Source organism: Aristolochia californica, unplaced genomic scaffold (genome assembly GCF_029961685.1).
Source record: "Aristolochia californica isolate CCGP_79_NKW_82.1479 unplaced genomic scaffold, dmAriCali1.0.hap1 SCAF_10, whole genome shotgun sequence".
Lineage (NCBI taxonomy): Eukaryota > Viridiplantae > Streptophyta > Magnoliopsida > Piperales > Aristolochiaceae > Aristolochia > Aristolochia californica.
Window position 1 is genome coordinate 6656969 of NW_027181771.1, and position 23176 is coordinate 6680144.

Sequence of the window (23176 nt, forward strand, 5' to 3'; positions counted from 1 at the left end):
CTCACATATCTAAGATTATTATAAGATGGGCCACACGACCAAGGAAGGCCCTCAAGATGGGCCCATGCCCATAAGAAGTAGGATCCACAATTATTACCATGAGTTGGCATCCTTATCACATCAGTTGGAAGATCAAGAAGGATTCACAAAAGTTTCTTATCTTATGGTCACGTCAAAGAAGAATTTTAGTTTGAGTTATGTTTGTCTTTTATCTATATTGAGTTATTTAATTATGTTAGGACTTATCTTTAAGTGTTAGAGTTTGGTTGTAATTGGGACAAAGTTAGTTTTATTGTAATTGGACTCTGCTACCTTCCTCAATTATAAATAGAGGTTCATGTACTCGGATTACAACTAGTTATTGATGTCAATGAAGTATTTAACTTTTACATAAATTCAACATGGTATCAAAGCAGGTTCTGTGAGTTGACTTGGTCAACTCACGGAGGTAATATGATCCTTTTCTCTAAACCCTAAACCCTAAGTTTAGGTTCGTAGTTATTTTTTCAGTCCCTATACTTATAGATTTCTTTGCATTTTTACCTCTATAATGAGTTTTTAATATTGAAAATTATATATTGACGGAAATATATTTGAGTGTACTTTCCAAATAAAAATGATTTGTTCCAATCGGAGTTATCTACAGAGAGATGTCGATATTTGAATGAGTGAAGGTCAGATTGAAAAAAGGTTCGAGCAGCAACAGCAATCTTCACATTCAGAGGTAATTTTTGCTATCAAGAACTAGACTTTATATGGAGAAATATATATCAAAAGAAATATCTATAAGTCTAGTCTTTTACCTATTCAACCAATTTTTTATCTGAGTTATCTACAAAGAGAAATTGATATTTGAAATAGAAAAGGTCAGATTGAAAAAGAGGTTCGAACTGTAGTAGAAAGCCTCAAACTCCGACGTATTTTATGCTATCAAGAAGGAGACTTTATATGGAGAAATATATATCAAAATAAAGATACTTAAGTCTATTTTCTTACCTATATAACCAATTATTGGTATGATGTTTTTATAATAAGATATTTTTCTTGGAAGAGTCAATGGTCATTCAGGAAAAAAAAGAGAAACAATACTTAGTTTTGCTAGATGACAGAGACCGAAATCTATCAGATTATTTATCTTCTGATAATTATATTTTATGAAGAGAAATTATACTTGGATGAAATTTATTTAAGTCTACTTTCATAATGAGAAAATTTTATGTTAATCTGATGTATATTTAAAAAAATATTTACATTGGAAGAATCAAAGGTCATGCTGGTATTCTGTTACATTGAAAATCCGAATTTAAGCCGATTGTTTTGTGTCACTTTTTGAGTTGATATATCAGGAAAATATCTCACTTTTCCCTTTTTTGAGGGCTTATTTATACATCTCTGTTATCTGGGCCTATTGCTACATCTATAATATTTGGTTCAAGCTGGGATCACTGCCATTACCTCCCAGCTTGAGTGGGAGAAGTAGAAGAAGTTCAGGAAAGAAGTATCTTATTTCATATGTTGTGAATAAGTTTATGTGACCAAAATATTCAAGAAAGGGGGAGCACAAAAGATGAAGCTTGTGCATCTAAGAAGAATTTTTTATATCGGATTATGTCATTGGTTCTTTTACAAAGTTTATTATTTGTTTCATGTTATATGTGTTGGAAGATGGTCGTGTTATATACAGCTACTGCTATTATGTCTCTTTGAGGACATTATTATTGAAGAAGAGGTGGCCTCATATCATCATTTATTTTACCCTGTCAAAAAATATTACGGTTGGGAAACCATGACGGAGGATACCCTATCAAAAAATATCACGGTTGGGAAACCGTGATGGACCCTATCAAAAAAAAATATCATGGTTGGGAAACCTTGCTAGAAGATACCCTGTCAAAAAATATCACGGTTGAGAAACCATGATAGGCCATGTTAAAGAATATCACGGTTGGGAAACCATGACGGAGGAACTTATTATTACATTTATGTTATCCTCTCCCTGTAATGGTTTTTATGACTCCTACCACTTGAGAGTCGTTGTCCTGTGGAGGGACACGGTGGTGGACACTTCAGAGAAATGCCAATAGGCACACTACCGATAGAAGATGGAGTGTGTCCTACATCCAGCATTAGGATTGGAGTATAAAGTAATGGCTCATAGGCTAGGAGTGATTTTTACTCTCACTTATATTATATTAGCAGGGCCTCATGGAAGGACGCAACAACGTGAGGGGGAATGTTGGAAGATGAAGGCATATTGGAATATGTGTGATTTTATACAAAAATAATCTACACATCATTTGCAACAAGCTGGGAGTTCATGTTGTTCTCTCACCCCAGCTTAAGGGGGAGTGTTGGAAGTTAAGTTCAAGCACACACGACCAAGGAAGGCCCACATATCTAAGATTATTATAAGATGGGCCACACGAAAAAGGAAGGCCCAAAAGATGGGCCCAAGCCTCTAAGAAGTAGGACCCACAATGATTACCATGATCTGGCATCCTTATCACATCAGTTGGAAGATCAAGAAGGACTCACAAAAGTATCTTATCTTATGGTCACATCAAAGAAGAGTTTTAGTTTGACTTATGTTTGTCTTTTATCTATATTGAGTTATTTAGTTATGTTAGGGCTTATCTTTAAGTGTTAGTTTGGGTGTAATCGGGACAAGGGTAGTTGTATTGTAATTGGACTCTACTACCTTCCTCTATTATAAATAGAGGTTCATGTACTTTGATTACAACAAGTTATTGATGTCAATGAAGTATTTCACTTTTACATAAATTCAACAAAGACCGTGATGGGGTCCTCCCCAATTACATCTTCACCAACCGCTGCCACCATGGCTTCAGGTATGTTTTCTGTCTCCTCTTCATCCTGGATAATAGACTTTGGAGCCTCCGAGCATCTTACAGGTAATAGACATCTACTATACTTAGTTTCTCCATGTCTTTCACATAAATTTTTTACCATTGCTTATGGTTCACAAACTAAAGTTCAAGGGAAAGGATCCACTTCTGTTACACCATCACTTTCGCTCACTGATATCCTTTTCGTTCCTACTTTCCCTTTGAATCTTTTATCGGTTAGTCAGATCACCAAACTTTTTAACTGCTCTATTACATTGTCACCCACTTCATGTGTGTTTCAAGATCTTACAACGAAGCGGGAGATTGGTGGAAGCCGTGAACAAGGAGGGCTCTACTACCTGGATGTGCCACAAATAAATATTGCATACACCTGCGACACTGAAACCAGGTCATGGCACAACCAATTGGGAAATCCGTCCGCCCAATCTCTTCATCATATTTTTCCTAAAGCGCGGTCAGAGCTTCATTGTGAAGCATATCAAATGAGTAAACATCAGAGGTCTACATACTCACCTCATCCATAAATTAAAAGTGTCTCTCCTTTTTCGTTAATTCATACTGATGTCTGGGGACCCTTGAGTGTCTCCAACATTTCTCAAGTGAAATATTTTATTACATTCATTGATGACTTCACTCGTATCACTTGGTTATTTTTGTTTAAAGAGCATTCTAAAATACCATTGATATTTAAATTTTTTTATGCAATGGTACTCACTCAGTTTGGGACAAAAATTAAAGACCTTCGGTCGGATAATGCCAAAGAATACACATCCAAAGATCTTGACTCATTTTGTCAAGAAAATGGCATTATTCATTAGACATCATGTGTCTATACCCCTCAACAAAATGGTGTAGCTGAATGGAAGAACCATCATATTCTTGAGGTAGTTCGTGGTTTACTATATGCTATACTAGTTCCATACTTTTATTGGCCGCATGTTTTCTTATAAACCGGTTACCCTCTTTCGTTCTTGGTAAAAAATCTCCCTACTCTCTATTATTACCTGATGATGATCCTTTTTCACTGCCATTGAGAGTCTTCGGCTATCATTGTTTTGTCCATATTTCCTCCCCAAAACACAGTAAACTTGATCCCAAATCCTTGAAGTGTATCTTCTTAGGATACTCTCACATAGAAAAGGGTTATGTTTGCTATAATCCTTCTCTTCAGTGTTTACTTGTGTCTAGGGATGTCACATTTTTTGAAGACTCTCCATATTATTCTGATAATGCTCCTCCAGTTTTATCTTCTGTACCAGGTACTCCTCGACCGGTTGTGCCTCGTGCTGCAGAAACTACTTAGCCCCCAGAAACACTGGCTGACACCACACCTACTGAGTTGTCGGATCCTACCGAAGTAAGACCATCTTCTCCGATTATTTTTGGCCCAAAATATGATACTCGTCTTATTGCTGTTAGAAAAGAGCCCAGATCATGCACCATGCATTCTACTTCTCATCCCATAATAAACTTTGTGTCTCATCATCGTCTATCCCTTGTTTTTTGTCAATTTCTATTGGTTATTTCTCCCGTACCTATACCATAGTCCTATCAGGAGGCTCTCAAACATCCAGGGTGGAAGGCGGCTATGGATGAAGAAATGCAGGCCCTTTATGAAAATCAGACATGGGTTCTAGTCCCGCTTCCTTCAGGTAAGAAACTTGTCTGTTGCAAATGGGTATTTACGGTGAAACATAATCCGGTTGGGTCCGTGGCTCGGTTCAAAGCTCGTCTTGTTGCTCAAGGCTATACACAATGTTATGGCATTGATTATGACAAACCTTCTTTCCAGTGGCTAAATTAAACTTGGTAATTTATTTATCTACCTTGCATAAATCATAGCTCTAGCCATTCCAATTAAGGTACGATTTTTTCTCTCAACAACACCATTTTTTCGAGTTCGAGGAGTTGAGAATGTTTGGTATATACCATGCTTTATGCAATATTCCATGAAATATGAATTTTGAAATTCTCCTCCTTGGTCACTCCTAATTTTGACAATGTTATAGTGTTGATCTTTTTGAACTTTTTCACTTAATTTAGTGAAGTTTGGAAAAACATAATCCTTATGAGCTAGGAAATCTACCCATGTGAACCTTGAATAGTCATCTACGGTGAGATACTTCCTATTTAGGCATAAGGTTTGAGTAGGTCCAACTAAGTCCATGAGGATTAGTTGAAGATGATGAGAGGTTGAAATTTTGTTTTTAGATTTGAAAGAAGTTTTGTGTTGCTTTCCAAGTCTGCAAGCATCACAAGGTCTCTCTCTTACAAAATTTTTATCCAGTAGTCCTCTCACTACGTTCTTTTTAACTAATTTTTTCAAGTAATCTATTCCTATATGTCCAAGTCTCTCGTGCCATTACCAACATTCAACAAATTTTGCACCCAAACAAATGACATTGGTTGAGGGAAAATTAACTATGTTAACTACATAGAAATTCCTATTTATTTTTCCCTCTAGAACTAGTTCATCGTTTTAGTTCTTTTCTAAGAATTTGTCCTATTAAAATAAAATTTTGTTTCCCATCTCATAGAATTGATTAATGCTAAGTCATGCATTGACCCTTCTACATAATACACATAGGATATGAAAGAGGTTGAGGTACCGATTTTACCAATTCCTTTTATGGTACCTTTTTTATTGTCTCCGAAAGTTACAAAACTTCCGTCCTTTGAATTGAGTTCAACAAACTTCTTCTTATCATCGGCCATGTGCCTCAAGCAACTGCTATCCAAAATCCAAACATTTTTGGTAATTGGCTCGAAGACAAACCTCTTCAGAAGTGGTAGAGTCATCATCATTGTCTTCAATTGCCATGATTCCAACATCGTTTTCTTCTTCTTTCAAGTGGCTTGACACTTCATCTATAGCATCCCAAGCTGAGATCAAGCTGATTAAAAGCATGAATAAACAACATGATCAAAACTACAATTAAAACATTATTAAAAGTATGACTACAAACATGATAGAAGACAAAATCAAACTAGACCAAACTAGAATGGACAAGGCCCAAAGGTGCACACCCCCACCCCCACACGCTTGATGTATGTCCCCCCTTTCCCAATGGAAAAAACAAAAATAAATCGGGGTGATGATTGCACTAGAGGTGGTGGAGACAACGACAACAGAGGCAACGTGGTGGTGATTGTAGTAAAGAGGAAGAGAAGAAAATGATAGAGAAAGGGGGAAAGGGGGAAAGGGGAGAAGAGGTGAGCACATGGCCCAAGGTGCCGATAGCTGGGAACCTATGGAGGGTCGGGGGGAAGTCGAGGAGAAAAGGGAGGGAAAGTAAAAGGGAAGAAGTGGGAAAGAAAAAAAAGAAAAAAGCAAGAAGAGGATGGGAAAAAAGAAAAAAAAGAAGAGAGAAAAAGAAGAAAACTAGAAAAATGAGAGAAAATAAGGGAAAAGGTAAAAAGAAAAGGAGAAAAGGATTAAGTGGGAAAGAAAAAATAAAGAGAAAAAGATTAGGGGAAAAGGAAAAAAAGAAAAAAAAAGTAAAAGATAAAAATAAAAATAAAAATAAAAATATAATTTTTTAAAGAATAAAATAATGCAGATAAAAATAAGAAATTAGTTGAAAAGTATCTCAGAAATGGCACAAAAGGATCAACTAGAAGAAATTGATGATGAAGGAGATCCCTTAATAAAACAAAAATTAATTGTGAATGACACATAAAAATTCATGTAGTAATATTGCATTCTGTAGAAAATGACAAAGAACTTTCAATATAACAACAACTTCATGGCAACATCTATTACAAAAGGAAAGAAAAGAAAGAAAGACTTACAATTAAAGAAACCTTGAAGCAACGTTGGAGACAGCTTTCGACCTTTTCAAGTGATGCCTAAACACACTAACTGGTTCCCTATTTATAGCTTTTGGAACCTAGATTTTTAAGATGAAATTACATTGATTTCAACTTCTTTTGAAATCCAGCGAGGAAATTTTGACGTGCATCTTCCATTATTGCAGACACTGTGGTGGCGACTACTGATGTGTCTTCTATTATTGTAGACATTGTGGTGGCGGTTGATGCCGATGTTGCGGTATTGTAGTTAACGTGACCTGCTAGGCAATACTATTGTTGATGTGACCTACCGATAAATGAGATTTTTTCTTTTGATGTGAAGCAATCAATTTTTACTTTCTATAAGTCATCAATTTGATGATCTAGCTTTTTTTTTTATTGTGGTGATCTGACTATATGGCATTTAGATTTCTTTGCCATTATAATCAAAAGATGCTTCTTTTATGACCTTGATTGGTCAATTGTCAACTACTTTTTTGTAGCGTTCTTCCATTATGAGTCTGGTGATTTGACACCTTTGTTGTTTTCCCTGAAGATTAGGGAGTCCTACTGTATGCATCCTGTGTTTTGATTCTTTTCCTTCTCTTAACAATTTCACAGGATTCAGAAATAGATGTCTTGTTCTTGATCATTGGATTGGAGATCTGATAATCGTTTTGCATGTTCATTTGTAAGAAATTATTTTTTTATTAGTTCATGATTGAACTTTGTGAATCATGGCCTCCCATTAGTCACCAAGAGATGCATCATGGTCTTCAGATTGTGATTATGGATTAAAACCCACTTCTTCATCCTGATTTCCATCTTGACTGCTTTCCTTGGAAGACACATGGGCAGAAATTGACATATTGTCATCTTTAGAAGTTTTATTTAATTCTGATAAATAAGTCTCTTCAATAGAATCAAGAGCTTTGATGAGTAGCTCTTCTTCAGATATGTTAGGAAAATTTTCTTTTAATTGCGCTTTGATAATATCAAAGGGTGACATCTTTGTCAGAGGCTCCACAGATTGAGGAGTTAGTTTTTTATATTTGAGAATTACAACCTTAATTTTTATAATCTTTTCTTCCATGGTTGTGGTGGGAAATTTACCCCACATACGTACATAGAAATTATGCTGTAAGATTGGCAGCTATAGTTCATTGAAAGAAATTTTCAAATCCTATTTTCATATCCATCAAAGAGAAAATTCTAGAAAGAAAAGGAATGTATCCGTTCCTTTCACCAAATTTTGGACATTCGTAATATTAGGATGAATGGCCCGCCATTGACCATATAAATCTTGAATGGGTTCAGGAAGAATAGAAATTGGAGGCCCAAATTTATCCCACCATTTTTATACCCATAAAGGAATAGGTATTTTATTTTGTAGGTGCTTCTTAATTTCAGCACCGAGTACAATAAACCAGGTATGTTTATGCGTAGGATTTTGGTAATAAAACATGTTGGACCACGCATTAACATAATCCCAATAATTGTACCCCTTATTATTAGGAGTAATTTCTTCATCAAAAAGATTATGATCTCCCTAAATCATCTGAGAGATAAACTTGGTTATTGTGCAGCTACTATAGGAAATTTGACTATCCATTTTGTTAATTTTGGACATAGTGTCATGATTGGTCATTGATTGGGTATGACCTCATATTGCCTCATAATCAAACCATGATTTGTGGTTGGTTATTGGGAGGAAGGATTAGTTGTCACGACTCGCGATTGATGACCAGAATTTCTTCCGTAATTGGAAGTTTTGTAAAAATGGAGTTTGCTAGAACCGTGTCCTTCATTGACATTGAGGATGCTTCAGGAACTTTATTTTTCCCTTTATTTATCCCTTTAATGGGATTGGACTTGCCATGGCATGTTCCTCCTCTTGTAGAGAGAGGATCCCATGTAAGGAAAATGTGACATTTTGTTATCCCTACAAGAATTCACAGGTGAGAAAATCAAGTAGAGAGTTATTTTCTCCCTTAATATATTCAACATCAAAATCAAAGGCGTTGAATTCCGCTTGTCATTGTGCAAATATTTGTTTTGATGCCAAAAATTTTATATCTTTTTTAAGAATTTGTTTGGCAGTCGAACAATCTACTCTTAGAAGGAAATGTTGATTAAATAGATAGTCTTGAAATATACCAATACATTTAACAATAACAAAAATTTCTTGCTTAACAATTGAATAATTCAATTGCACTTGTTTCCAAAGGCCAAAATTAAATCGTACCAATTCTTCTTTATTAGATTTTGGATCTAATTGTTTAAAGATTCCCCCATGTCCAATATGTGAGGCATCAGTTTCAACAACCTTCTTCCATTGAGGGTTGGCCAAGGTAAGACAAGGTAACTATCTAAGTCGAGCTTTAATTTTTTGGAAGGCCATAATATGGTTTGTGGTCCAAGGAGTAGTGTTCTTTTGCATTCTTTCATTGGGAAAATATTTTTCCCATCTTTTTAATTTGATTATCTTCTTTCAAAATGAATAAATAGAGAAAAGGAATATTATTATCTTATTTCCAAGTTATTTAGTTAAGTTTTATTCCTGCAAAAGGACAAGTGAAAAGAGGAAAAAAGAGTATAAAATAAAAAAGAGAAAAAATACACAAAATAAAAATAAATTCATAATCTTTTCCAAAAAATTGAAATTCGCTGGAAAAGGTTTTAAGATTTCTCGCATTGAATTTTGGGAGAATCATTTTTCGTGAAGGATAAAAATTCACGAGAAGAGATCACCCAATGAATTTTTAAATTCACTTGGAGAAACTTTACTTTTCCCATTGAATTTCAGATTCACTAGCAAAAGTCCACTTCTGCTAGCAAATTTGATTTTGATGTTGTGTTTTGTATTGGCTAAACATGTTTTTCTTGTAGTGTGTCTGACATATTGAGGAGCAAGATCGTAAGATGAAGAACTTTGAAATGGCTATGCAATGGTTCTTTCAACAAATGAAGACTCAGAGCGAGTCATCCCTAGACCCTCCTATTGAAGGTGAATAATTTTTTATTATTTTTTATAATTTATAATTTTTTATATTTAAAAAAGTTTTGGTATAATCTATAGATTTTATTGGGATTTTAATTTACATATTTTTTATATTTTATAAATCTTATATTCAATTAATTGTTTTTAATAAATTTATTTATTAAACTTGGAAAATAATTTAAGAGGTTGCATTTCTACCATGTGAATTTATGAAATCTATTAGCAAAGGATGTAATACATAATGGGACCTCCGCCAATATAAATGTGAAATTCGTTTGGCAATATAGTAGCGAATTTGAAGAATTCCCAGGCACATATTCAAAATCTTAACCAATAAAATTACAAGAAAAAATCAGTACCAAGAATTTGACTTTTGCCATTGAATTTGGAAATTCACTACTTGAAGCTTCTCCTAGAGGATTGAGCTAGTAAATTTTGGCATCAAATCTTTTTCTTAGAGAAATTTCTATTGACGAATGTTTTTTTAGAGAAAGTTCTACTGACGAATTTTTTACTTTTGGTAGCGAAACAATTTGCTAACAAAAGTCTAAGTTCTTGTAGTGATAGCATCATACAATTATTGTTCTCTATTTTTTATAAATTATTTTTTTATTTTTTCCTTCTCGTGTTGCATGGGCTTCTGCCATCCCTTTCAATTTTAATTAGCAAGGTCGATGTAATGTCTAGGTCTGGAACTTCCTTAAAATTCAGTAGCTAGTAAAGAAACAATTTGAGGAAGTATAAACTTGAACCACACCTTTGCCTTAAAAAACAAAAAATGTTAGTTAGATGTAGAAATTGGTGGGGTACTTATAATTTCCCCAAGTCAAACTAACTATTTTATGCCAGTTGTAATAATTCAGACCATTGATTAATTGATCAGTGTGAGGTGATTGATAGATCAATCGATCATAACAACTCTTTTTGTGTCAGGATGTGACATAATGATCGATGGATTGATCGATTAATTTGTTACCACTGGTCCCGAAATGTTAAGTTGATGATCGATCATTGTCAAAGGATGATCAATCACTCAGAATTCGTTTTGGTTGTGCAACGCAAGCATGATCGATCATGCTTTAGGTCCCAGACTGGCATGGTTCTATCTGATCGATCAATCATGTGGGATGATCAATCAATCCTTGTGAAATTCACTTGCCTGGACAAAGGTTGATCGATCATTCTAGTGTTAGTTCAACTAAGTTGACTCTAAAAGCATGAGAATGATTTTGTCTTAGTGTTCTAATATGTTCTAAGGGATGTTTATGATGTTCCTAAGCATGTTTATATGCAATGGATGACCTAAAGCTCCATATTCACTGTTGTACTTAAAGAATGGAGTTAGGAATTCTCTCTGACATTTGTGACTGACTTTTGACATATGACTTTTACACTTGTCTTCTTCTTTGTGGTGTTTCTTCAAGAGACGTCCATTATTGTTTCTTAAAATCTTGAGTAGGCTTGATTGTTTTGAAGCTTTTGAAATTGAGATGCATTGCCTCTTGAAGGTTAGGTATCTAAAATACTTAGTTTTGCAAGTTGTTAGATCTATTTAGTTTTGTTATCATCAAAAGAAATAAGGGAGTCAACATATGATCAACACTCAATTCACTCCCCCCACCCCCTGAGAAGCCACTTGGACCGACCCAAATTTATCTGAATACTCTACCCTCCCTCAACCACCCAACCTAGTAAATAATTATAATGAAATCCATACAACGGGCCCATCGTATTCCCCCTCCTTGAGTTTTTTTCTCCTTGCTACATGAAAAATATTTTACTTCAATGTCTCAAGCAACATAATTAAAAATCATAACAGAACATAAGCATAATTTAACATTAGTAAAAGTATGATTAAACAACATGATTAAAAGTATGATTAAGACATGATTAAAAACATGATTAAAGATAAAATTAAACTAGATCAAACTATAATGGACTAGACCCAAAGGACCCCCCCCCCCCACTCCGCCCATTCCTAGAGGAAACAAATTGGGGTGATAATTGCAGCGGAGGCGGTGGAGACAATGATAGAGGAGGCAATGGCGATGACTGGAGTAAAGAGGAACAGAAGGAAGGAAATGAGGGAGAAAGGGGGGAGGGGGAAAGGGCGAGCACGTGGCCCAAGTGCCGACAACTGGAAACCTAGGGTGGGGCAAGGGGAAATCGAGGAGAAAAGGGAGGGAAAGTAAAAGGGAAGAAGAGGGAAGAGGAAGGGAAAAAGGAAAAACGTGAACAAAAGGAGAAAAAGGAGAAAACAAGAGAGAAAATAAGGGAAAAAGTAAAAAGATAAAGATAAAAGGAATAAGGGGGGAAACAAAAATAATGAGAAAATAAAAAGGGAAAAGGAATAACAAGAAAATTAAAAATTAAAATAAATATAACAGGAAAAATAAATAAAAATAAAACTAAAAATAGATAAATATTAAAGACTAAAATAATAAAAATTAAAAATATGAAAAAAAATAAAATTTAAAAATTTAAAAATATGAAAAGAGTAATGAAAAGGAAAAATAAAGAAAAAGGTTAAGAAAAAAATAAAAAAAAGAAAATGGAAAGCATGAAAAGAAAAAAAGTAAAAAAATTAAAATATAAAAATAATGGGAAATAAATTAATTAATTGTTAAAAATATGGAAAATGAAAGGAAAAGGAACAATATAATTAATTCATTATATAATTATAATGTGTTCAATTATTTAGTTAATTAAGTAATTACTACATGTTTCTTAAAATAACTAATTCGTTATTACATTAAATGGTCAATTGGTCAATTAATTATCACGAATCATCACGTAATTAATTATTTTTTACCTAATTAATAATTATTTAATTATTAAATACATTAATTACTAATTAATTAACTAGTATTAGCTGGGATCAAATAGTATTTGATTCTTGATGTTTGTTTTGACTCCATTAATTCTATTAACCAAATTAATTGCATTCAATAACTAGTTAATAGTATAACTAGAATTTGTTTAATTAACTAGCAAATTAATTAATTAATTACTAGTTCCATTAAATTATTGATAGTTATTACATTAAATAAGTCAATTACCTAATTAATTCGCACAAATCATAAGGTATTTAATTATTTTTACCTAATAAGTAATTATTCAATTAATAAATGTATTAATTACTAATTAATTAACAAGAATTAGTTGCAATCAAATAGTATATCATTCTGGTTGTTTGAACCGACTCCATTAATTCTACTAACAAAATTAATTGAATCAAATAATTAGTTAATAATATAATTAGAATATGTTCAATTAATTAGGTAAGTACTTACTACCTATTTCATTAAATAATTGCTTTGTTATTACGTTAAATAGGTCGCTTGGTTATTTAATTAGCACAAATCATCATGTATTCAATTATTTTCTTACCTAATTTGTAATTATTCAATTAGTAAATGTATTTATTACAAATTAATTAACTAATATTATAGCTCTGATCAAATAGTTATGTATTACAACAAGGTTATTTGGTTTGTTAATACAAGAATTAGTTATATAATTAGACTTTATTAAGTTTTATTGATTAATTCTTCACTAATTAATAGGTCATTATTACATTGACCGTTTAATATTTCCATTAAATTGAAAAGGTTTTAATTATGTAACGATTATGAAAATTATGCAAATTATGACAATTAAGATAGTATAGTGGCAATTATTGTTAAAAACTTTATTTTTGGTCTATCTGAGTTAAAATATTAATTTTTATAAATAAAATTAAAATTAAAATTGGAGGTAACTTCTTAACCATTTAGTGCTTTTCAATATCATTTTTACCATATTTGGATCTTTTTTTGAAGTCAAAAGGAACTAAGAAGAATAAGAAAGAATTTTTTTTCTTGTCATAGATTTCAAAAGCTTTTTGTTAAATATGTTACACTAATGGTTATACTTATAATATTTTATTTAAAAGAAAATTTAATTAAAAATGGGTGCATTTACTTGAAAGATTATTTGAAAGAATCAAGGTTTAGAATGTTAATGAAAGTATGAAAGTTATTTTTTCTTTCATTCTACTTAAATTAATTAATAAATGATTAGTTACATAAGGATTTATACACATGAGATGTTAATAAATATGTAAATATGGAAGAAAATATTGGAAAGGAAGAAGAATGAAGAAGGAATAAATTTTCAAAGAGAGACTTTAAAAAACATTTCATAGAGAAATTTAGAAATTCACTAAGAGAACATTAAATTAACATTCTTTACATAAGGAGAAGAAGAAAACAAGGGGAAGAAGGAAAGGATGAGAAACAACATAGAGAAAATAAAAGAAAACTTTTCCCAGCAAGTATGAAAATTCACTGAGAGAGGGAACCCTCTTCCAAAAAATTTCAAAATTCATTGGGAAAATATTTTTTCCATCTTTTCAGTTTGACTCTCTTCTTTCAAAAGGAAAAAATAGAGAATATGGGGAAAAGGTGAAGAATGAAGAAAAGGAAAAAAGAGAAGGGGAAAAAACTTCTCCTAGCGAATTTCATAATTCTTTGGGATAAATATTATTTTCCAAGTTATTTAGTTGAGTTTCATTCCTCTACACAAGGACAAATGAAAAGAGAGAAAAAAAAAAGTAAAGAAAAATAAAATAAAATATTTTCCAACAAATTGAAAATTCACTTGTGAAGGTTTTAAGATTTTTTGCAATGAATTTTGTAAAATTCATTTGGAGAAGCTTTTTTCGAGATGGAGGAAAATTCGAGAGAAGAGATCTCCCAACGAATTTTTAAATTCACTTGGAGAAACTTTATCTCTCCCAACGAATTTCAGATTTGCAAGCAAAAGTCTACTTTTGCTAGCAAATTTAATTTCATTGTAGGGGATTTTATTGGCTAAACCTGTTTTTCTTGTAGTGTTAGCGTCGTATTGAGGAGCAGGATCATAAGATGGAAGAACTTTGAGATGATTATGCAATGGTTCTTTCAGGAAATGTATACTAAGAGGTTGTCACCCCTATATCCTCATGTCGATGGTGTATATTTTTATTTTATTTTTATAATTATAAAAAATTTATATTTTTAAAAAATTTTGGTATAATCTATAAAAAGAATTGGGATTTTATTTTATATTTTTTATATATTTTAAATCTTATATTAATTAAAATTTTAATGAATTTATTTATTAAATATTGACTCTTTGTCAAAGAATTTGATGAATTCCCAGGCACATAGTATATCATTCTTGTTCTTTGCACTGACTCCATTAATTCTACCAACCAAATTAATTGAATCAAATAACTAGTATGTTTTAAATTTACTAATTTATTTATTTATTACTACATGTTCCATTAAAATATTGATTAGTAATTACATTAAATAAGTCAATTACCCAATTAATTAGCACAATCATCAGGTATTTAATTATTTTCTTATCTAATAAGTAATTATTCAATTAGTGAATATATTAATTGCTAATTAATTAACTAGTATTAGTTGCAATGAAATAGTATATCATTCTGGTTGTTTGAACCAACTCCATTAATTCTACTAACCAAATTAATTGAATCAAATAACTAGTTAATTATATAATTAGAATATGTTCAATTAAGTAGTTAATTAAGGGGGGGTTCGTCAACAAAACGGAAATTTGAAGTTCATCTCCATCTCCAACATGAACTTCATGTTAGTCATCTACATGGGCTTCATCTTCGCACTTGGTGTTAGTATTCACGACTTCTTGTGCACTGGAAAACAGTTTCCAGTGTTAGTGTCCCAATATGAGAAAAACATAAAAAACAAGAGAATCCCTAAACCCTTACAGTACACTTAATTACAACATAATCCTTAAACCCCAAATTAGGTAAAACAACCATTATTACTACACGAATAAGTTATTTAATGTATAATTAAAATATATTAATATATTTATTAATTGAATTAGATATTTTATTGTGCATTAATATGATAATTACATGAGCCAATGAAATACACACATGATTAATTACAAGTAATAAATAAATAACGTTATAAATAGCAAAAACGAAAGTAATACGTTTAGTTATTAATTTATTAATGACATATGATATACTTTAACCTAAAAATTAATGATTTAAAAGGAAAAATTGATCTAATCATAACTTTAACACACTATATATTTGTACGTAATATTAATTAATAATAAATTTCCTTTTAAGTTGTATATTAAATTTGAAACCGTTCATTTTATTAAATAAAAAATGGGTTAACTAAACCAAAATAATTGATCAAATGCTTGATTTAACAATATCTTAATTACTACTATTAAATCACTAATATAATACAATAATTAAAAAATAAATATAATGAGTAAATAGAGAATTATTTTATTAAAAATATAATATGGATTTTTTTGTAGTATTAATTAATAATATATTTCCAAAAAATTTAAAATAATTAATTGATCAAATGCATATTGTTACTATATTTTATTTACCAAACTTAAATATCTAGTTTAATATTTTAATAAAATTGATTAAATATAATATATAAATAAATATACAAGTTTATTAATAACGTAAGAAAGATTATTCTAATAACCAGTTCGTGATTAGTATTAAAATCATCAAATTACAAGTTTAGTACATAAGAACAACACATGTTCAAAAAAAATAAAGATACAATCATCAGTTGTCATTCCAGATGCAAGTCACTATGTCATCTCGAAATTGTGCGGATCTTGTGGATTCTAATGCACGCTACCTCTGAAAGCTTGTTGATTGGGTATGCTCTTCTACAAGACCATCGCTATCATCGCTGTCTGTATCATCTGTTGCACCTAATTGGACCCCATCACCTCCTCCACCGAACTCATCATCCGAATCATCATCTTCCAAATCAAATATATCATTATAATCTTCTCCACATATATAATTGTGCAAGATGCAACAAGCAATGACAATTTTTGTCTGCATCTTAAAAGAAAATGGAGGAGTGCTTTTCAACATTTGAAATCGAGCTTTTAAAGCACCAAAAGTTCTCATAATAGTATTCCACAAAGACGAGTTTCTTAAATTGAATAATTCTTTTTCATTCCTAGGAATATTATCTTGAAATTCTTCCAAATGATACTGAGTTCCTCGATATGGAGCCAAAAATTCTGGTAGATTTACGTAACCAGTTTCTACTAGATAATATTTACCTACAATACAAAATATTTTCTACATAAAATAAATAAAGATAAAATAGATAAAAGATTACTGCATAAAAATATATTATTTACCTTCGGGTACAAATAGCCTATTTCGGCGAGTCAATGCATTCTTCAGTACACGAGAATCAACTGTTGATCTCTCCCATCCAGCTAGTACAAAAGTGAATTGCATATCGAATGTACATGCTGCCATAACATTTTGTGAGAGATAGCCCTTTCTGTTCCAGAACCTTGGTTGTTCTTCAAGTGGGATGTTCGCTTTGATATGTGTTCCATCAATAGCCCCAATACAAACTGTTATGGACTTAATAACATTGAGTCATCTACTTTACTTTTATTATTTATGTTGCTTTTAATTTCGAATTTTATTGATTAGTAATAAGACTTAAAGGTAGGGGTAGAATTGGGACCTATGTTGATGTTAATTACCCTATTTAAGGGGTAAGGATGGAGAAATAAAGCAAATTCGAATTTAGAGTAAACTAGAGTAAATTAGGGTAATTAGAGTTCCTTACCGAGAGCCTAGTTTGGCTCTTGGATATGTGAGTTCTGGGTGAAGCCAGGTGTGATCGTGAGAGAAAAAGATAGAAGATTTACTTCCCTTTTCTCGAGCAAGAAGAAGGATCTTAATCTTCTCACGGAACTAGGAAAGGGGTAGAGGAGTTCCAAATTCTGGGCAGAGGAGGAGTTCCGAATTCTGGCTAAGTAGGAGTTTTGAATTCTGGGCAGAGGAGGAGTTCCGAAGAGGTAACTTGAGACTTTATTTTTCTAAGTTCAACAGGTTAGAATTCTGTTTTAATTTACCTGTGTGAATAGTGGTTAATTCTATACATGAGAAAAGGAACCTCCTTTTCAATTTACCTGCGTGAACAGTGGTTGGAGATGAAATTCTTGGTTCCATATAGTGTTTTAAAACCTTTTAACGTGCTGGATTCTTCAGTACCTCGCCGAGTTACTAGATCCATTGCTAGGGACATAACAACTTGGTATCAGAGCAGGGTAACCTGGCAAAGAGAAGCACCAATGAATACTTTGAATTGCTTGAAAAAAAATTTGATACAGTCCTAGAGAGGTTCTCCAAAATTGATATCGATATGGAGACCTTGAAGGGAAGGATGGATAGCATGGAGACTAGTCTGACTACTGGCAAGAAATTTGTTGCATTGGAGGAGAAGTTCACTCTCAGTTTGAAAACCTTGAAAGGAATGATGGATAGCATGGAGACTGGTCTAAGCACTAGCAAGGACCCAATTCTGGGGGACCATTTGCAGATCAGAGGGGGAGACGAGTTTACTAAACACATGAGTTTCTCGGGTCAGAAAGGACCCTTCATTCCGAGGGGACACCTCAACCAGGGGGGAGGCATTGTACCTCTCATTCCAGATCAGAGAGGAGGGGACCATTTGTATAACTAAGGGGGAGATGAATTTCCAAGATGCATGAGTTTCTCGGGATAGCAAGGACTCCTCATTTCGGGGGGACACTTCTACCAGGGGGAGGCACTGTTCCAAGGTATACTAAAATGGAATTCCATACTTATAATGGGTCAGAAGACCCTTCGATATGACTGTATCGGTGCAAAAAAAAATTTAGCCATCAGCGAGTCCCAACCTATGATCGAGTCAACGTGGTTGTTTTCCACTTACTAGGGGAAGCACAACTTTGGTATCAACTAGTTGAGGTTGATAATGAGGTGGTAGATTGGGATGAATTTAAGCGACTGTGCTATCTCCATTTTGGTCCTTCGGCTTACAGCAACCCTTTGGGAGATTTGGTTTTGTTACGCCAAACTGGGGCTGTGGATCAATATCAAAAACTGTTCCAGGAAAAATTAGCACGAGCCATGTTAACTTATCCAACGCTATGAATATAGCTCATGCTTTAGAACTATGACAGAAGGCACTACACAGACAACCTCCATGGTCAAGGGAGCGGAGTGCTCCATCCACGGGGCAAGGGAAGCGCATTCCTCCAAGAAACAACCCGGGTATTACTTTGACAGGGGATCTGAGATCTAGTCATCCTACACCTCCCTATATAAAAAAATTAACAAGTACTGAGATGGCGGAACGGCGGGCTAAGAATCTGTGTTACAACTGTGATGAACCATATCGGGCTGGGCATTAGTGCCACTGTGACGAACCATATGATAGAGGAAGAAACACCGGATATATCCCTACATGCCATTACTGGGCAGCAATCAGCCACAACTACGCAACATGGGAGCGGTTCGACAACTTTCACCAGGTCTACCCAGCTTCCGAGCTTGAGGACAAGCTCGATCTGCAAGGGGGGGGGGGGGGGCGCAGATGTTATGGACTCAATAACACTGAGTCATCTACTTTACTTTTATTATTTATGTTGCTTTTAATTTCGAATTTTATTGATTTGTAATAAGACTTAAAAGTAGAAGTAGAATTGGGTTTTATAACCCTAACCTATGTTGATGTTAATTACCCTATTTAAGGGGTAAGGATGGAGACATAAAGCAAGTTCGAATTTAGAGTAAACTAGAGTAAATTAGGGTAATTAGAGTTCCTTGCCGAGAGCCTAGTTCGGTTCTTGGATACGTGAGTTCTGGGTGAAGCTTGGTGTGATTGTGAGAGAAAAAGAGAGGAGATTTACTTCCCTTTTCCCGACCAAGAAGAAGGATCTTAATCTTCTCATGGGAGCAGGAAAGGGGCAGAGGAGGAGTTCCGAAGACGTAACTTGAGACTTTATTTTTCTAAGTTCAGCAAATTAGAATTTTGTTTTAATTTACCTGCATGAATAGTGGTTAATTCTATAAGTGAGAAAAGGAACCTCCTTTTCAATTTACCTAGTGAACAGTGGTTGGAGACGAAATTCTTGGTTCCTTACAGTGTTTTAAAACCTTTTAACGTTGAATAGTGGTCAATTCTATACGTGAGAAAAGGAACCTCCTTTTCAATTTACCTGCATGAACAGCGGTTGGAGACGAAATTCTTGGTTCCTTACAGTGTTTTAAAACCTTTTAACGTGTTGGATTCTTCAGTACCTCACCGAGTTACTAGATCCATGGCTAGGGACCATAACACAATCCTAATTATATAATTTCAATTAGTATTGACTACATTTGTATAGTAATCTAAATTTGTTTAGTTAGAGGGCAAGTGATGTTACCTTGAATTGTGGATAAAACATTGAATTGTTTAAAATCCTCGAGTGTGTGCGTTCTAAAGGCTGTTTGATGTAATCAGAGTGAAGTTTGAGAATAGCATCCAACACCTTGTTGAAATATTTACTTATGGTCCAATTCGATCTATCAAACATCTCTACCGTGACACTATAGGTTTGTTGTTGACCAACAGTTAGGAGGAAATAGGCAAGTTGTTCTTCCACTGAGATGGTCTTTGTGGCTGATAAAAACCCTCTGCTATTAAGTATTTTTGCCAATTTGTGAAATACAATTTGATTCATCCTGTAAACTTTTCAAAATTTAACAGGAGATTTGTGTAAGGCCTTTTGCAAATACAATGGACCATTCATCCCACAAGAACGTGGTACACCTCTATTTTAATGGCATAGATAGTATCTTCCTCTGACGACAATAATACATGCCAATCCAACCATAGTTACATCCCTTTCTTCTTTTGTCATAATAGCCATGATAATCTGCAAATTTAATCTTCTAAAAGTCATAAACAAAAATGAACATCAATCTTCAATCATAACCTATTCATCTAAACTCAACAATCATATTCATAGCAATGAAAATCCTTAATTTACCACATTCATACTCATCCACCATATTATCCACATAATATATTAACACAATAAGCATATAAAATAAAAACCTTAACCATACTGATAAGTCTTGCAACGTTATAATTCAAACATCGTCTTTAATACATAACAATCTTCCCAAAAATATACTGTACTTAAAATGCATTACAAATATTTGCTTGCACAATATTTAAGCCACCCAACCCGCTCTTCCACTGTCATCACCACAAACATGGCCTTCTTACTTGGCGTATCCAATTATTCAGGAGCGCCATACTTCATTTCGTCCGACAGGTCCGGGATTTCCCTAAGGGCATTGACACAATCTGTTTCAACATTGCGCTCGTTATGTTTCATAACACTATTCATTACTTGAGCGATTCAGTTAACTGCATCAATTAATTGTCTACTTTCTTCAATGGACAATTCACTTCTCTTTCTACGATGGCCTGAAGATGACCCTTTACTTCTACGAGATTGATCCGCTGTCGAATCATTTCTGCTAATGAATTGCGGGAGTTTCCCTAACTACTTCAACATTGTCAGGCTCGTCCATCGGGATAGGAGCCGACTCATGGATGAGTTCATCGCCCAGATCTATAGTTGTACTACCAGACCCTACGACTATTGAGTTTCCCACTACCAAAGCCAATTTTTCGTAAAGGGGGCAACCTTATTGTCTATACTTTTCAGCATCTTTATGCTCCTACAAGAATAAAACATCATGTAGATGACTTGGAATAGAGTTCTAGTGATGCAAAACAATACAAACTGTTTTACAATACATCATGATTTACTGACCTTAAAGTAGTTTTGCAATACAGAATGACATGCAGTAACTCGTTGTGTGATTGCATCCCAACCGAACCCACTAGTGTTGAGACAGCTTGTTACCGTTTGGTATGTTTTCTTCCATGATCTTGTTCGAATCTTAAGTTGCTCAACAGTTTTTTTATTGACTGCGTCTTCATTGAACTTATTGACACATTCCGTACATACCTCATGCTTCCAAACACCATTGGGCAACTCATTCCCTATATTTACCTGCTCGACTAAAAGATCGAGCATTTTGTTGTCTTCTTCAAAGCTCCAAAAGTCATATGATCAACCACTTGGTTGTCTTCTTACAGCCATTTATAATCTAAATCTAAGATTGTCCTCATGAAAAAAACTTTATTAGACAACCATTACCCATCACAACAACAAAAACCACAAATAAGAAAATACCATGTGGTGGATATTTATAACACCCGAATCTCCTCACCACATGGCAAAAACAGTCCATAACACTTCAAAAATTTTAAACAACATTCTAAAACAATCCAAAATTAATCAACTATTTCCATTGCAGATGCACTAAACAATACAAACACACACACACACACATCAAGTCCAAAATCACACAACACCCCTGGTAGAGCCCCATATGACTTCACAATCACTAAGAATTGTACCTCGACAATGATGGGGGTCAGGTTTCGTTGGCGAATAGATGCCCGTGTAGGCAACTCAACCTTGTTTCAACTGGACTAAACATCATTAACTCTAAACCGTAATTGAGAACCATAAAAACCCTATTAAACCCTAAACCCTCAACCCTTAAAACCCCTAACCCTAGACTCCAGACCCCCTAAACCATAAACCCTAATTCTAGAACTTAAACAAAAAACCCTAGATCTTAAAAACCCTAAAAGCCCCAAACCCTAAACCCTAAACCCTATCACCCAATAACCCTTAACTGAATTTTTTTTGAAAAAACACCTAAACCCTAACATTACCATAAATCCTTAACTCTAAACACTTAACCCCTAAATACAAAGCACCAAACCCTAAAAACACTAAACTCTAACCCTAATAAAAAATTTAGACCCTAAACTGTGACACTAAATCCCACAATTATGCACAAATAACCCCAAATTAGGCACTGAAACTAAAATTAAATCAAATACAACACTCATTTAATCGGAAAAAAAATTAGGGTTTACTCATACCTTCTGAAATTTGGGGAAAACCGAAGCCGAAGAGTGAAATCGAAGCCAAATGGGGAAATCGATGCCGAATCAAAGTAGAAATTAAAAAATTGAAGCCCAAATGTCAAAATCGAAGAAAATCAAAACTTAAATAGGGGAAATCGGTCGAAATCGGAAGGTATTTTGGGGGAAAAGAGAATAGCGAGAGGGAGAAGGGAGTGAGAGGCCGAAAGGGAGAAGAGAGGGAGAAGAGAGAGAGAGAAGAGAGGGAGGCCGAGAGGGAGAAGCGAGCGGGAGGTTTAGAGGGAAAGCAAGTCCGAGATGGAGAGAAGGATGCCGAAAGGACGTTCGTAGCGAGAGATGGACGCCGTAGAGAGGGAGACCGGAGAGAGACGGTGGAGACGAGAGAGGGAGCAGAGAGCTCGGGGTTTAGGGTGACGAGAGAGGGGGTGCGGGAGATAGGGAGAAAAAAAACGAAATGAGAAGAGAGCGTGAGAGGGTGTGGAGAGAGAGAGGGGGGAAAAAAATAAAATCGTTGAGGGTTCGAACCCCGGCGATCGTTTCATGTGGATGAAGGGCAAATATGGGCGGAAACCACATTCCGTCGCTTACGCCTTGGAGATGATTTTTGAAGTCATGTTAGTCATCTCCTA